This window comes from Sinohyriopsis cumingii, unplaced genomic scaffold (genome assembly GCF_028554795.1).
Source record: "Sinohyriopsis cumingii isolate HCF-2022 unplaced genomic scaffold, ASM2855479v2 utg002241l, whole genome shotgun sequence".
Lineage (NCBI taxonomy): Eukaryota > Metazoa > Mollusca > Bivalvia > Unionida > Unionidae > Sinohyriopsis > Sinohyriopsis cumingii.
In genome coordinates, this window is record NW_028316168.1 from 491,215 (window position 1) to 510,814 (window position 19,600).

At 32.3% G+C, this 19,600-nt stretch overlaps 1 long non-coding RNA gene across 1 annotated transcript; it reads left to right on the forward strand.

Moving 5' to 3' along the window:
* The first annotated feature begins 11,011 nt into the window (after nt 1-11,011).
* Nucleotides 11,012-14,063, forward strand: LOC149770856 (uncharacterized). Its single transcript, XR_016418448.1, has 3 exons — nt 11,012-11,177; nt 13,137-13,230; nt 13,761-14,063. It is a non-coding gene; the product is annotated as an uncharacterized LOC149770856 (long non-coding RNA).
* Nucleotides 14,064-19,600: the final 5,537 nt, after the last annotated feature.

Sequence of the window (19,600 nt, forward strand, 5' to 3'; positions counted from 1 at the left end):
TCGGTATACATGGTGCCGTACAAGCAAAACCAATAGTTGAGATATAGAAATACAAAACGTTTAAAAGTACTTGATTAAACGCTGCAATCAAAAGTATGCTCAGTGGAAGAATACCCAATGAATACCCAGTGATAACTCATTTAAGCTCATTTGGTCCGACATCGACTATAGGCGTATCTTATACATCACTACGCGGATGTACTTGTTGGTGTTTATTCAGATTACATGGACGTTTATTTGCATGAACTTCACATATACAATTTGCCAATAACGATAAATTAAGAGCTAAGTCTACAAAGAAATGTTTACATTGTACTGCATTCCTTCTCAGCATGTATTTGGTGGCAAGCAGTGATCGATGATAACAATGCATGATCTTGCACCCTCCTGGAAGAGTATTTGTCCTGCTATTCAATTCTATAATCGCTATATGAAAGTCCAAAAATGAAATTAAAGTACAAATGTCGCGATGAGCGAAATTAAAATAATTTTAGACAGAACGGTACTAAAACTATTTTTTTTTTAAAATTGTGATGTAGCCGCTCTCAGGCATATGTGTTATATGGTATTTCAGGAAAAGTGGGAAAATTGAGAGGGTAGTTAAGGATACATTTGCTGCGTAGATGGGTTTAAAGAGAAAAACACGGATAATTATTCTTGCTCTATACATTTTTCTTACTAGGCGTGGTTTTAAGGTGTAGACAAAGGGACAAAGTTAAGACAATACCCGTAAACAAAAGAAAACGACTGCTAAATTCACAGACACAACTTTTTCGTAAACTAATGTTCCAGTAAAACTGTGTTTATGTAGTTTCTTAGATGTAATATATATATATATATATATATATATATATATATATATATATATATATATATATATATATATATCAATAATACACATCCTAACCTGCTGGCAGATAGCTTGGCGGTTGATCGGGATGTGTGGGTTGTTTTGCCGTTCAAAATGATTTTACTAGAATGTATGGTTCATTTCTTGATTGACACATAGACACATTATCCATTTAACCTATATCAAATCTCACATCAGTGCCAGGACTTCATGGTTACTTTCTGTCTATATTATTGTTAATGATGGTTATATTGTTGTATTAGCTACCTTATTACCTAAAGTTTTCATGATACAGATTCTTACATATAAGGTATGCTATGCTTGCGAAATATGTTCACAAGCGAAAGTTACATTAATATATTAAAAAAGTGTCTTTGTAGTTTTAGTACTAAAAATGTAAAATAATCATACTACATTATAACATATGAAATGCAAATTATCGTCAATGACCAGTTCATGTAATACAACTTTTACAGTTCACAAATCATCCTTATTATACTAATAGATAATGGTACCATCGATCATGCAACCTTATTGTTAGACTGCTCTGTATCGAAGTACTATATATATATATATATATATATATATATATATATATATATATATATATATATATATATATATATATATACTTATATACCACATACATAAACACGTGTTTTTAAGGTGTTGGTATAAAGCATTTTGATATACCAATAATATTGTGATATCATATTTCTATCCACCTATGGCGTAAAAATGTGAATATATAAACAACAATACGCATAAATAACATTATATAGACCGCATGCAGTTGACTCTAGATCAATGATGAATTTCAAATCTTTAATCATTAGTAACGTATGAATAAAACGATAAAACGTATACATAATCCCAATTTTCTAAATTAATGTAATATAGTACACATTGTCTTCACCATCCTTTCAGCATTCTGCCCTCACCCCTTCCCATTCCATTCATAACGGATAAGTACGCAAAAATGTTGAGTGAGAGATAAAAGGAATTCGGACTGGAATGAAACCAAGAAATAGAGATAACACCCAGTAACCTACAATAACATGGTCATCGTAATGTTAGGTATTCAATTTCCTTGGGATATTTCAGCGGTGATCATCAATGAATCAAAGTTGACAATTTTGTCGACAGTACACGGTACATTTTGTTATTGATTTTTTCTCTCGAAACATATTGCAATGTTTTAGAAATAGATTATTATTAATTGAATATGAAGCTGTATAAATGCATCTCCCTTCCTCTCTCTCTCTCTCTCTCTCTCTCTCTCTCTCTCTCTGGACCATCATACAGGATTTTGTTTGTGTCATCCCATGATGTCTGAGATGATAAACGTTGTCAAACCGACCAAAGGATTAGAGAGAGAGAGAGAGAGAGAGAGAGAGAGAGATAGTTGTATGGTCAGTGTTGCTGTTATTCCAGCAGAATAATACATTTGGTCAATTACAAATATATTACAATATTTTAATTACCTGTTATTGGTTCGTCCTTTTGCTTCATTTATATTCCACATTGATTTACGTGCGCCGGTAGGTCATGGTTAAGCATTTATATGAATGGCGTAGACAACCAAGCTTTTCTAGCTTTCTAGTTCCATCATTAAAACAAGCTTTGCTGTTTAAATCATAAATATGGATTACATTGATTAAGTCAATGCCAAATAAATAGAAAGTAAAATAAAGAAAATAATCCATTTTTTTCAATATTATGTAAGAGACAGGGATATGAGAAGAATATCACAAACGAAACTAACAAGGTTTTGATATCTTAAAATAACAATTACACCGATTGCGCAATTTTTGTTCTTCTGTATTCGACATTTATATCGGTTCATCTGAAGCTTGCCAATTTCTTTCTAATACATCCTGCAATTATTTTAATTGAAAAATCAGCTCTCGACACAAATTTGAAGACAATGTAATATTTGACTTCTTTACTAATATGAACTAAATATAAAATACAAATTGCTTGATGTTTATAAAAGATATAAAACGATATATATACATAAAATGGCTTGAGTAAAATGTGCTTAACTTGCTGTAAGGTAAAGGACGACCTCAACAAGACTGTAAAATAATGAATTATACATTGTATATCATCCACGCTTGACGTGGAATGAATGTTTATTTTTTGTTATAACCTATCATCAGTTGTCCTTAAATATTGCAAGATCTTATCACAGACTGAATGAAATATCCAGATAAACTACAAGGATTGACATCCGAACTGTATACCAGAGATTTTGTATTGTCTGAAACCGGGTAATATTAACCTTAAGCAAGGAGACCGTAGCAGGTATCGGCTGGGTTTTATTGTAATTTGGTCAAGTTTCTTCGGATTTCCAAATGAACGAACATGATGTCACAGTACACTAATAGGTAAAGGAACTCATTTGTATTGGGACCTTATCTGCGCCAAAAGTATGGCCAAATATGGTCTCCAAACGTCATTTCTTATCCTATCGGCTCATCTTCATCAGACCGTCATCAAAGTCATGCTTCGTTTGCATACGTGATGGTAAACCAATTAATCACGTTGACCTCATTTCTTTAACAGTCAAGATGGCTTGTCATCTTACGATTGATGAGTACCACCCTACAAATATAATATCATGGGATACAAACTACAAATATAATATCATGGGATACAAATACCCCTACTCTAATTATTTTAAAAGCCAGCTGATTTCACATTACTTCTTGTCTGTAAACTGCTTATGTATTATTTGTAATTTTGTTATTATCCTGTATTTGTAGCGAACACAATTTTAAAGTTTGGTTAATCAATGCAGTTCACTAAATTTGTATTAAATGCATCAAACCGTTGATGTCTTGACCATGGGTTACTCTCATGTTTGATTTGTATAAGAAAATATGGGGTTGGTGTCAATTTTTGTTAACGTCTGCTTATCTGCAGGTATCCTACTCAATCACCAAACGTTAGTTTTTGCCTATTGAAGACAAAATCACCTTTGTATATGGCAAAATACTCACATGACAGTGAAGGTTGCAGCTCAGCTCTATATTAGTGAACACGTAAACACGTTGATGGGCCATTCCGCATCATGTTTCTATATCGTCAATGAAAATAAAGTATAAATGTGCCAAATGACACTAAATTAATTAACATCTTTAAATGTAACATAAAGTCAAATAGCTAAACGTTTCCAAAACTTTCACAATGCTATATTATACGAATTTGGTTTTCATCATTTTCTCATCAAAACAAATGACATTGATTTAATTTTTCGCGGTTTTAGAGTAGGTAAAATATGTATGGTTAGGAATGGAAAATCAAACACTTAGTATAGCTTAAAAGAGTTCCAACTTGTCATATTAGACCTTACGCTTATATCTTGGAATATGATCCAAATATTATTCGATGTACATCAATTTAGCCTGTTTTCTTTACTTATCTATTTTTCAAAGCAAATATTCAGAGTCAAACTATATTGAAAACACTTAACAATATCGTCTAAATCTGATTAAAGGACAACATATTGGTCTTGAATCAAATGAATATTAAATGCCGGTGTTAGTTTCCTTGTTCTGCTACAATAATATGGTCTTACATTCAGCAACAAAATTGATTGAGAACAAACATGCTTTGTCAAATAAAATAATAATATATTTCCTTGATACACAAAAGTTAAAATAAAAAAGGAACTTAATGTACTGTAAATTAAATGTAAAATATTTATAAACCTTATAGCCGAAGTCCACCTTTGTAGAGGTCCAAATGAATTCCATTGGTGGTCCTAATAATTATCGATATTGAACGTCCTAATGTACTAATGAACCAACAGTATTGAGGAATCGCAATGATCTAATCTAAATATAATCAAACGAATTCATAATAATTACAAATGAACAATAATACAAGAAGTACCATTTATCAATTTGTATGTTTTGTGAATAATTTAAATAAATAATTCACCTCAAACACCGGTTGAAATTTCTCATAGAATGATTAATATAATAACGATATTAAGATATGTAATGAATATATTAAAGATAAACAAATTAACAGTGCCATAATGTACGTCAATTACCATTGTAAACCATTTTAAGACGTCAAACAAGATCCAGAATATGCAAATGCATCCGTTCTGTTCTAAATACATGTACATGTTTACCTCTATTAATCTGAATATTTGCTATATAATGATACAGACAGGTTTCGTATAAATTATGTCGTTTGCTAATTAAATGTCACTCGTCAAGTAGGGTTTGAATTTATTACTGACAAAGTAACGTAACAACATTCTGTAGAAAAACAATAACTCAATCATGGATAAATGCCAACAAACAATCAAAATTTGATTAGCATACTACGTACTAATTTAAAGAATATATTAAGACTTATATGGCAAAGCTTTCTTTGACATGTTATTCAAATATGCATTTGATAGAACAATTGAAATTGCACATGAATATGTATTATGAAAGATTTATACAAGAAAACAACACCATAGTACACGTGAAAATCCATATGCATTTTGGTTATATTTTTTTTCGTTTGTCCAATGTCATTATCGTTTGTATGCATATGTGCTTTGTAATATTCAGTTTGTTAAAGAAAATAAGGTGGATGTGACTACTTATATACACTATTTGGAGAAGGACCTGAACTAATATACCCTTCAAGGTGCTGCAAAACCAATGTAAAAGCTGATGATTCGTTCTCGATTGTGGATTAATTATGTTGGTGCTTGTTTAGTATTAGAGCGAAATTTCACACACGATCATCTACTACATTGCTTTCTATATAAATCAGTGATCAATCAAATCCAACATCATTTTAATCAACATACATAGTACATGGTTGATTGACGCTTGGACAAAAAAGAGGTGGTGCGAATTAAGTATGGCCAGTATTTTGTTCAATCATCTTGACATGATTACATGACAAATAACATGTCTTTTCTAAATTAACAATTCGTCAGCAATTTCGGTTATTTCTATGAAATGATTCGGTAGCGTGTATTGTATCTTATATTTAAATGCGCTTTTCCAGAGGATTAGTGATTTAAGGACACTCTAGCATAGGTGTATAATTTACAATTTAAGCGTCATGATAAATTTTGAGTATCTTTGTTGGAACATTTTAAAACAAGTGCACATATTCGAATAATAGCTCTGCTCTTTTCTCTCATTATTTTGCAGATGTAAATGTTTCCGCTAAAGAATGTGAAATATTTCTGAATTCCAATGATTAGAGTATGAACACATCATCGTTTGAGACGTGTACACCTAAAATGATTCTATTATTAACAAGATTATCTCAATTATGATAATCATTTACCAAGTTAATATGGCAAATATATGTCTGTGTTTGACTCCCATGACTATTAATGAAGATAGTGTGGATAACCTTTTAATATATTTTCAAATGTATGCGGATCGTAAGTGTATGTATTCAGCTTCGATAATAGCCCCCTGTAAAGGACAGCCCTGGATCACGTTACGGTTCGATAATGGGGGGGTGTAGTTGGTCACCCATATTAAAATATAAAACGAATAGCAAAAGTGGAGCACTGGAATGAATTACTCTAGATTGATCATTACGGTGCAAACGTAACCACATTGAAAACATGTTTCAGCTATAAAAAATATATTTCCGTGATCAAAATAATTTTCAAGAGCTGTTTGCCACAGATCCGGCACCTGCACCCGCTGATTAAGAATAAGAACACTTTCACTCTAAACCAACTTTTTTCTGACAAATGCAAAGTTTCCGAAAATAAAAGACTACTATAAGTTCACCTGTACATTAAACGTTGTATTATGATAGGCGTTAAGTGATCAGCAACAAGTGAAATATACTCATTTGATCTGAATGGTTAGCGATTCTCAACAATAAAAAAAGACTTTTTCTTAACATAGGATGTGTATTATTTTCAATAGGTTATCACGACATTGCCTCTTAGATATACAAACAATGGAGTATCTTTGTTTACTATGTTCCTTATATTCAAATGTGTAAAAATGGAAAATATAATCCTTTCTTGTAGCAATAGATGCACGTAATAAGGGCTAAACATTTCTGATTAATTTTCACAAAATCTTGATTCAAAATGGTTAAGTCACATGAAAATTTAGAAATGCTTCTATGAGACTGTGATGCTTCTTTGTGCGTGACGGAATAATCATCAGCTGTGCAAACAGCATTTTCGAACGTATTGGCCTTTAGATCAATCCGTTAGGTCTTGACATCAATAGGCACGCAATTCATGAATGCTTCAACTGAGGTGAGTTGTATGGACCAAAGTTCTCTGCTGAACATCACCTATCAAACAAGTTTTGATATTCTCTTGCACATTTGTTACTGATCTCTCATGTTTGCTCTATACAATTCCTAATGCTGTTTCGATATGCCTCCAGTACCAGTTTACAGCCTTTCAAGACCCATTTTGCAACCGCACCACAATAAGCACTTTCTCGTGACCATTTAAACTTTTCAGGAATTTTCAAACTGAAGTAAATACCGGTCTACATCTTTATCTATTCAAGCGGGCACAACTCCTAATGTTCATGGTACCATCAAAAGCTGAACTTGTATTTAAACTGGTGAGTATTTATCTATTCCTAGTTATAGTTACTTTAACTCGAATTACACTTCTCGTTCTTCTACGTTCATCTGTATTTCCCATTTGGATTTCCTTTTCTTCTTTCGCTCTATGCGTTTGTATTGTTTTCTCGTTTCTCCGATCCTCGTTCTGATTTTGGATTTGCGTCATCTCCTTTTGTACGTAAAGGCTATGCTAACTATAGTTTCACTGGGTCTATAGTTTCATTTTTTGTATACATTTCATTACATAACCAAAAGCAATTTTATCCCAAAACGTTTTTCATCATATTGTGTACGTTGTTTTTATTCCGTAGTTAGAAATGTAACATAGCTTCAAACAGATTTGTAATACAAGTGAATATTTGAAATAAACAAATAAATCCTATCAAATATTAAGTGAAACCATCGTAAACCAATTCCTCTAAGACTAATGTTAAAATATGTTATGAGCAACCTTGAAGTAAATAACTTTAATATAAGAATTGACGACAAAATAACAATTGGTAAATTCCATTCTTAAACATTTTAAGTTGTAAACAAGATCAGGCAACAACAAATGTCTTAAAGTCAGATACAGGAGACCATACTTATTTACATAAATAATAATCTGAATAGATACTATACAACCTTGGAGAAATGTTACCTAAGTATTATGACATTTACAAAATCGATGTCAGTAGTCATGTAGGACTTTAAATTCGATTACAGAGGAAGGCAATTTCTCGCACAACATATCTGTCTCTGTCTCTCTGTCTCTCTCTCTTTGTCTCTCTCTCTCTCTCTCTCTACATATATGTATATATATATATATATATATATATATATATATATATATATATATTCAATTAGGTATTTCTTTAAGTTTAGGTCTATTACAGTTGTTGCTCTGGATAGTGAGGTATTTTTTATATAAACGAAATATTTTATAAATTAAATTCATATAAATGGATTGTAGGTCTCCAGAATTTGAAATATTATACTATATACCTGCCAATCTTGTGAGAAAGCTATCCAAATGAACATTTGAAATAAATTGTCTTCTTAACTTTGTCAAAACGATATTCAGTCGTCACAAATAAGACATCATCTAACTGAATAAACAAATAAGACATCATCTAACTGAATAAACAAATAAGACATCATCTAACTGAATAAACAAATAAGACATCATCTAACTGAATAAACAAATAAGACATCATCTAACTGAATAAACAAATAAGACATCATCTAACTGAATACACTTGCGTGAGTTGTTGTCCCAATGTTGTGGGACAGGGCCACATTATATAATTGATATAAGGTGCTATCTATATTACTGACGTTAAATAAATTAGTAAGATGGTGTCATACTTTATTCATATTGGTTGTTTTAAAGCTTGCCATACACATTGTAAACTTGATTTAACTTTTTGAGGTACGGTGATAATTGATGTGCGCGGAAGCACTTACCACGCTACTTTACTGAGCATAAAATAACCTTAAGTATGAAGTACATATTTCATTGCACTAGCATAAATTATAATATAGATGGTTGGATTATATTTCCTGCTGCAGAATAAATGAAAATGTCGTTTCAATTTGTCGAATGGTTCCGATCGATTATTGTTGCAGTTGATTTATATATAATTGATATGCTGCAGTAGCATTTTTATACAAACGCATTTTCATTCTAACCTATTCTGACACATTATGTTGAAACGGACATCTTATTAGTTTCAGCATCGTGTTGCTTATTGTATCACTCTTCCCTCATAATAACAACAAAAGATGCATAAATGGTGTATTTTCCTAGTCACTTCGTATCGGGTCAGTGTGAATATCCTCACACACAACGATATGTACTGTATTTGTCATGAATAACACTAGAATAGAATCTATCCATCTATCTATCTATCTTTCTATCTATCTATCTATCTATCTATCTATCTATCTATCTATATATATATATATATATATATATATATATATATATATATATATATATATATATATATATATATATATATATATATATATATATATATATACGATTTATTAACAAATAGAGATAAACTGTTTGAGTAATATTAGTATTATGTATAATACACGCTTATTAGAAGAAAAGAAAATAAATTACAAAAAAAATTTATTTTATAATTTATATATATATATATATATATATATATATATATATATATATATATATATATATATATATATATATATATATATATATATATATATATATATATATATGAATATCAGAACATGTATGATCATTAAGGGTGAATGTAGTTATGATAATGACGGGAAACATTAGAACTGCTCTATTTGACAGCATGCGTTTTAATCTGTACTGTATTATGAACAGTCGTGATAGGAAAAATCACCTAGCAGAGCCTCATCAGAATCATTCCGAATGATGGCATATACATGGCAATGATGACTTGATAGGGCTGACGAAACATTAACACATAATTACTGTTTTCTCTAAGATACTATTGAACATCACCCCTACCCAACCTTCAAGTAGCACGTTGCATATTGTTAATAATATAAATGATTTTGTCTTTCTGATTTTATTTGTGTTAAGTTCATCAGTGTACTGGGAATTGTTCTTAATTATGCAGCTCCAGAGATGATTAAGGTACACTGGTAAACATATTTTAATCCCAGAGTGCAATATAGAGATTTATTTTGCAGGAAATTATTTTTAATTACATGCATAATCAGATGACTTACGCGGGATTTGTAAACTAATTGCATGGAAATAGAGTCGATTTGAGTATGCGGGAAATGGTTATATACAGAAAAATAGTGAGAGATTTAATAAACAGAAAAGTGATGTTAAAGTACTTGATACTTGACCCTTTAGTTCACGAGCATTGTTTGTTGATTGCAGGATAAAATACATATATTAAGTGGCGTGGGACTGGTTCTGAATAGCACGGTACTAGCGACAAGTTTAGAACCCGCATGCATAATCTAAATCACGTGGTATTACAGACGAGCTTCCACGTGTGGTTTCTTTCCAAATCGGTTGTTACAGGCGACATATTTAGTAAATGGATAATGATACATTGATTAGAGAGGATTTTAACAGAGGTCACATAATTCATATTCACATTTAATTAGTAATGATATTAGTGAAAGATTGGTGGTTGAAAAATTCGTTCACCTCGCAACGATTTCAGCACACGGGACTGTTTCTAAATCAAATGGTAAAAGAGACGATGTACATGCTCTTTGTGGTTCCATTACTTGATCTGTTTATATCCTCGTTCATTCCAATTTGAACCGGCACATATGATCTCCAATGAGGCATATATATTCTCGCTACAATGATTGTATACCTTGCCAATGTAAATTTTATATATATGTAAATATAATTTCCAACATGCACCGTTTCCCCATGTCTGATGTATCAATCAAAACGTTTGCTACAAGGTCAACATTTTCAAATGTTTAATAATGGACATAACACCACTAATGTTCCTTCCAGGAAGAGAAGATAAGTCGCGTGACTGGTAGTGCGAATCGCTTATTTTTATAGTTTGTATTTTCGTATTATTAATTAAAATATTTTCGGCTAGTGCGACACCTGGTGGATAAGGCCATACAACGAATTGCATAAATAGTGAGAGTGTGAGCCACCCAACATATTTGAAGCAGGCAGAGGACAGAGAACAACATCATATTCTAAGGATGAGGAACATCGCCGTTGTCATGTTGCTTTTGGTCATTTGTGCTGTCACCTTATCAGCTGGTATTTATTTATTCCGTATTTCCCCCTTTTGCATTTCTTTCCTCTCTGTCATTCATCTACCTTTCTTTCTTTTGTCATTTATTTTTTTATTACTATCTGCATATATATATATATATATATATATATATATATATATATATATATATATATATATATATATATATATATATATATATTAACAAATATAAGTAAATTTGTAACAAATATAAGTACATAATTAATTGCACGAGAGATGTTATAGGAACTAAGTCCCATTGGCTTCGTTTTTGTTATTAAAAATCATTGTTTAATTCACTGGATATAAAATAAATATATACCTGTCAATGCCAAAAACCAAGAGTGTGCACAAAATTTGTTCCGATTATTAGAGTTAGTAGGAAAAAGGCAAAATAAAATTATATTTCAGTATAAAGATACGTTCCTAATATTTAAAGATGTTGACCATGATATATAATTGAGATTAACCTTTAGTTACCATCTTAACGGGACAAATATAGTATATAACATAAATAATTCCTTAAATGTCAAAAAGCCAGCATAAAAGCCAACACGACTACCCCGAACCTAACAGTCTGCACAGTGCATGTCTGCCGACGTAGCCGAAACCATAATGTATATTTTTAAATACACTCGAAAAATCTAAATAAATTCAGAGATCAGCTGTATGTTGTATATTAAATAGTTACTTTCTGTAAACTGTAATACGGATACCCTTGATAAAACTATATGGCAATCGCTAACATGTCAACAAAATATTAATTGACCTGACTCTACCAGAACTCCTAGACAGTCATTGTAGGATTCGCTTGACATATATATATTAAGTATTTGAGGGGTTAGTGTCGGGTCTCTCAAAAAATATATTTTTAAAATAATTCATTCGAATGGCCAGATTAAAGCCAAATACTTTCCAAACTAGTATCAAATAATAGTAAACGTTTTGTACTTGAGCTGTGTAGAACATAGCATTTTACAGCTTTTGACTTCACAAAAATAATTTAGGACTGGAATAATCTGAGTTAAATTGTTGTGTGCGCGCAGTCCGAGGAGAGCTTCAAGACAGGACTTGACAAATAATATTAACTTTCTAGTTGGCTCTCTTCCGGTGCATATTTATGCCGTAACATACCCTGCACTGTACACATTCAGATTCAGATACCGACAAGATGTGCATTAAAAACTTTTCAAGTTCTATACATTCGCTGACGGATGGAGTTGCTACATAAGATTCCGTGAAACACTTTCATCACTATAAGGAACTGAGCATTTGAAACATTTATAAGGAAGTCAAACGTTTGACACCACAATTTGATTTTTTACCAATTCTTTTCAGAATTTAAGGAATGACCTGAAACGAAAATGGATATTTGTTCTAGATCAGTAAATAAATGATAAACATGAAATCGCTAGAGACAATTCCAATGCAATCGAAAAACGGGGACATGAGAATGAAGTCTCTAACAAAATATAACTTTAAGCACACACTTTAGTTTAGTGTACGGTTTTCAAACACTGAATTAAAAGTGCATGAGTTTTCTGCACAATTATATAATTTGTGATTTGGTATTGTAACATAGCTTAAACAATGTTTTCCAGTAATATCGCTAAGGTGTCTGCAGTGAGACAATTTATAGTGATATCTTTCACTGGAGCACCCTGTTGCAGACACGTAGCATCATGCCCCATTCAGTCACATTACCCTCTCATTAGATTGACCAGTAATAGTACTAACCTAATAATACGTCAAGTTACTAGTTCCATCTGTATAAGGCTTTGGTATGACTCTGCTGCGGTTCAAACTAACGTCCTTCCGCATCGAATGTGGACGCATAAACGTGATGCCATTAGATCAGTATTCTGTACAATTATCTAGTTTCAGCCTGATAAAGGGTATCATCACGTTCTTGATTCAAAATAAAAGTGTGATTCTCCTATCAATGTTGTACATATTATTTTTAGAACTTGGCAAACGTTCAAGCGACACGGATGATGATGCCGCTCTCCTGGAAGTGCTTCGAAATCTAATCAGGAGAGAAAAAGAAAACGTCAATGAGTAAGTTTATATAAATAATATTTTCTTCTGTTTTAGAATTTGCTACTTGTGCTCTACTCCGCAGATAGTAAGTAATTCTTGGGTTAAGCTCCAAAGAATAGAAAATAAGATTTGTTATGCTTAATCTTTCATTCCTTTGGTAAATTGTTGTTGAACGTCTCTTAATTAGATGAATTTCATTGTACAATAACTTTAGTGTTTCAGAGAAAAATACTTAAAAGGAACGAAGGAGGGGGGATGAAAATCGGGAATATATAGGTTGGTAGGTACAAAGAAAATAATACGTTTGAGATATAATAATATACCAATACATACATGCATCCATACCTACGTGTATGTAAATGTGTACATACGTAGATACATACATACATACATACATACATACATACATACATACATACATACATACATACATACATACATACATACATACATACATACATACATTGATACATACATACATACATAATATGAGTATCATGCTCAGATTTCTTTCTGGACCGAACAATGTATTTTTTTTTTGTTTACAGCTTTGTGGACAGAGACACCGCTAATGCCAACCGCAGGGCTATAGCGGACTGGTGGTGAAGTTTCGGACTTACAATTTCCCAGCCTTTCTGAACTTGGAATTGTGACATAAGTTATCTGATAATGTTATTATACACTCTTTATGTCATAATCTAATATAGCGTACCGATTTTGACACTTGTTAATTACTCGCTAACTATATAACAGCCTCCGTGCTATGGTGTGTAGGAGCTGGCGAAGGACTACACATCGTAGTTTATGCTAACTGACCTTTCTAAAATTAATATGATATATAAATGGAATAAAATAAAATAAATAAGTTATAATTGTTCCTGCTCTTTGTAACTTCCGTACCAAATATTTCCGGCAAATAAATTCAATAATAGATTCAGACCTATCTCGACCTTTTCCATGGCACATTACTGTATCCAAAGCACACTAATTTTAATGTATATTAGGATTGCTACTTATATATTTATTTTATAATCATATATATATATATATATATATATATATATATATATATATATATATATATATATATATATATATATATTAATCCATCTATATATCTATCTATCTATCTACCTATCTGTATCCAAATAGTTATATGTCTAGCGTATGTGCATTATATTATTGCTAATATGATTGGTATAAATTTGTAACGTACTACTACACTTAATGGTGCAGTGAAGAGTTAATTAGTATATATATGTATGTATAGATGTAAGTACTGTCATGATCTAAGAGACATTTTAAAACTATTGGTGCGATTTGTCTATCATTCTTTATTAAACATTGTTCATACTAAGCTGCTATGATAGTATTGAAATGTGAACAAAAAAAACATTATAGGTAATTTAAATAACGGCTCCGGTGACCCACTTATTAGAGAGACCGCCTTGGATATGGGAGTTGATGGGTTCGATCCCCGGCTGAGTCATTCCAAAGTCTTATACAAATAACACTAACAGCTACCATGCTCTATCCTCAGCATTAAGAGGTTAGTGTTAGGTCTGGTCGCCGTGATTGCAGGATAATGGAACTGAATGGGACAAGATGCTATATGTTTGCGGTATGTTGCCCCAGTGCTAGGCATCACTATAATGTCCCATACTGCATACGTCTAGCTATATATCTGAAAAGTTGTTAAAGCTACCTTAAAAATCCAAATCACACAAACACACTTAAATGATGGTAATTATGTAATGCGTGAGTCAAATTATAAGATTTTGCTACCATGTAATTGACATTATTGGATGTGTTATGTTTTCTTTCGATATTAACAATGTTCAGAAACGTTTGATGCTCATTTTTTTTTCCAATGCCGCAGAACAAAGTGACACCCTGCACGTGAATAGTTAATGTTATCTGACACATGAATGTCTACATCCGAGAGTTAAATACATATGCCAAAGTCATACCAAGGTAACCGACTTGCGCTGGCATGGTCCAGTAAGTAAGTACCTCCGGATTGCTAATCGAACGCTCTACCAACTGAGTTACAATATATCTCATATCGCTTGAACAATGTAAGTTTGATTCCACCCACTGGATCATCACAGAATGGCAGCGGTTCTTAACATAAGAGTTCGACACCAAACTCTATCTCACTGGGCGAGATGTAACTTAATAACATTGTTGTACGATGAAACAATAAAAGGCATTGCATCAACTGTGCTGGATGTTGTCAAAATATGTTTGTCCGTTTTATTCACGTTTTAAATGTTAAGCTATAAATAGCCAATAAAGCAGCAGTATGATGGGCGATAACTTCGTTCTTTGACAGTATATTAGCTCTGTTATGAGAAAACCACACATCTCACGTCATCCCAAATAGTCGGATGTTCTTGGTTTATCTCTATGGTCCATTTATGAACATTAAAACTAATAGAACTTGCACGCAGAAAGAAAGACAAAGATGAGCCATTAATGTGTTAATAAGAGCCTAACTATTCATGAATGAACCTTCATTAAGTTATCTTTGTAGAATCTAAATTTCGTATCATTTCATTTAAAAAGCAACAACCACACCACCGCCCCAAAAACAACATCCTTCTTATAAGTGATTTAGTCTATTACAGTAGGCGTACAATGAAAAGGAGCGGGATCTTGCGCCTGCAAGGAATGCATTATTGAAACGTGTGTAATAAAATTCCAGGACATCCATATTTGTAAAATACGGCAGCCAAAACTATCAATGATATGCAAAGTGTGCACTTGATTTGCGACCTAAATGTAGGAAACATATGATGGAGTAGTATCCAAAAAGCATAAAAAGACATATACTGGTGAAAAATCTATATTCAATTTATTACTCATATGTTCCAAAAATGTATTCCTTGTAGGCGCAAAATATCGCCACTTTTCATTGTACGCCTACTGTAATATCGTAAATTACTAATATGAATTGTAGGCGTGAGAAACCACACTGCTACAAAATATAGTTGTTGCATAGTTGTAGCAGATGTATATCCCTTCAACACCAGTAATCTTGTAGCACGGTGTGTTTGCTGTTGATTCTGTTGTTTTTTATAAACTCCCTGTGCGCATGATATATGATCAAAAAAACAAAAAATGATTGTAGTACTTCATCGAGTGCTTCGACGGGTCTGCATATATTTTACCGTTCCGATTCGACTGTTACTTTTTTAGGACAAGTATCTTGTTCCAAAATATTTCCCTATCGTTGATGTAGTAGATTGAGCTTAGACGATCGATAACTAGTACAATATGTTTGGTTGGTTGCTAGTGGACAAATGCAGAAGATCGACTATACATTTCCTAGTTACTCTTATTCCACTAAATAATGTGCACACAAGTATATAATAGTTTGTAAACTTTCTGTAGTTTGCGTTAGTTTTGAGAACGACTATATGAAGCAGTGTTCTCCTCGTTGCGCTTAAATCCTGGTAGTCGAGCCTGATTTTGTCGTTTAGAAATTGTTTCATTTTTATTTCTGCTTCTATTTTCAAACATGCCTCTGCAAATTGTATTTTGCAAATTCCTTACTATTTTTTGCGAACAGCGATGTTATTTTCCATGTCCTCTATCTCCTTTTTTTATCACCATCGAGACTGCGGAAGTGTTTATACTGTCTTGTGTCGCCATAGTCCCAGCCTCCTCTTGCATCTGCATCAAGATCCTTCTCTTTTTTGGATTTTAAGTTTGGGTTTGAGCTTCATTTCTTGGGCTTGAATATCCAAACCGAGAAACATACCAACTAGGTATTCCTGGAAATATTTTGTTTGAATAAGAAAAACCTATCTTGTTTGTTTTTATATTAAAACACGTGCGCATATACACATTTGTCGGAAACGCCATATAGTCAGAGGAAGAAAACCTTGGTAGCTCGTAATCAGAGTATGTTTCGCAAAACATACATCTAATAATATTATGCAAAACATATATTAATATTTACGGACGTTACTCTACACAAGTTGGTGCTGACGTGGATCTGAACAGGTTTGACACCAAGGAGGATTTGACAGAGTTTGTTAGTTGTGCTACTAATGGTGTTGGAACAGGATAGCTTGTGATTTGTGTAGCTCAAACTGCTACACTTTAAATAAATGAAGTGGAAACTCAAGATATCAAATATGATATAGCAAATAACATGTTTGAGGTAACTGAATTAGTTGATCGGGTATATTATATGCTTTCATTGCATTTTACATTGATTTACCCGAGGCTTCGGCAAAACTAATAAACCATTACATAGCGCCCCAACTATTACGTGTAATACATTCACTTTACGGAATACTTCAGCAACTGTTGACAAATGAAGTGAAGGAGCATTTTACATATATCAATAATGTTATTTAACTATGATTTGCGTTTATGTTTAAGATTAGATTTTTAAAAAATAACATAGTACATGCGCAATGATTCTGACCGTGGTGATGAGGATATGGAATTCACCAATGCGATGCTAAACTTATAGTTTGCAGATGTTGTCATCGATGCTGATTTTTTCCTCAAATATACGTTTTGGAATAGTGTTATGAGACCCTCGTGTATACTGAAATGTAGTATGGACAATAATCAAATAGAAAATAATAGTTTTGGACCAAATTGATGTTCCAATGCCAAATATATAGGTCAGAACGAAACATCACGAATGCAAACGCCAAAGCAAAAGTCACCGTTAACTTAAGCCCACGCAACAAATGACGTGAATTGGACTAATGCTCTACTAAATCTATGCATAATTTCTTACTTATCGAAGACGTAATCACCTTAATATATGACAAAAATTCGTACATAACAGTACAGCTCTCAGTTCAGCACTTGACTATTGAACTATGTGTACGGAGTGAGAGACGATTCGGAAACTGATCTATATCTTCAAAGAAAAAAATATAATGTGACAAATGGCTTGAAATGATTTCACAGTTTTACGTCATAATGTAAAATAATGTAAAGTTTTCAAATACGTTCACAAAGGCCAATTACATCGTCTTTAACTGTGATCATTTCCCCATCAGAAGCAAGAAGCCTAATGGAATGATAGTTTCGGTGTAGGTAGCTACAACGATTACTAAATGCTCCTAATCGACACCTAGTTTATATATTCAAAAACGATTCGAATATTCGTCGTCGATTTCCGCAGAGTATACAATCAATCTTGCCTTTTTGTTCTGTTTTTGTTTTTTTATTTTAATTTGGTATTTATTTTACTTATTTTGCGTACTTACGTTCAAACTTTAATTTAAACTCACTCATCCCATTATATGTATATTTAGTTTTCTTTGTTCTTTGTTTTTTTATGTTCAAATTTTATTGTATCACTCCCTTCCTAAGACATACAATTAATTGTCTTTCAATATGTCCAAGCAGCCAAACTAGAGATCTCAAGTTATAAATTAGGGTCAGCATCCCGCTTTTATTTACACTGTGGGTACATTTATATTCAAACTTTCTTTCAAATTAGTTCATCCCATTTTTTACAAAATATTTAGAGATATTGTATATTTTTGTGCTGAAAGATTAGTTTATCTTATCCGACCTAGGACCAGCATTCTGGCTGTCAAACAAGAAGTTATGAGTTCGAAACTCGCGGCCAAAATCAAATTTGTAAAACTTCTTTATATTTTTGCTTTCAAACATTCATTATACTTGCACATTCTAATTTTGTTTTCTTTTTTCTGTTTAAAGGGAAGGCAAAATTATATTGAAAAAGAAACAATCCCATTAAATGTAACGTATTCATAAGTCTTTATATTACTATCGCAAAGAGATTTTATGAAAATGCCCAAATTATATTAGAATATTCATTTCCCTGTGCAACAGTGTGCGTAAAATAAGCATGGTCATGTTCTGTTAATGCTTCAAATAATACACGTATGCATGCCTCGTGAAAAAAAAACGAACGTATTCAGACACCCACAACATATATACATATGCACGCGCGTTCGCACTCACTCATACACACATACATACAGACATACATACATCCATACATGCATACATATATACATACATAAATACACACACACATACATACATACATATATACATACATACATTCATACATACATACATACATACATACATACATACATACATACATAAACAGTCAAGTACGTACATACGTACGTACGATCGTACATTCAAACATGCATGCGGATCTGTCAGCGTCCGTACTTTGGTGCGTGCGTACGTGCGTACATACATGCATACATACATACATACATGCATACATACATCCATCCATCCATACATACATACATACGTACACACACACGCTCTCTCACACACACATATATACATACATACATACATACATACATACATACATACATACATACATACATACATACATGCATGCATACATATATAC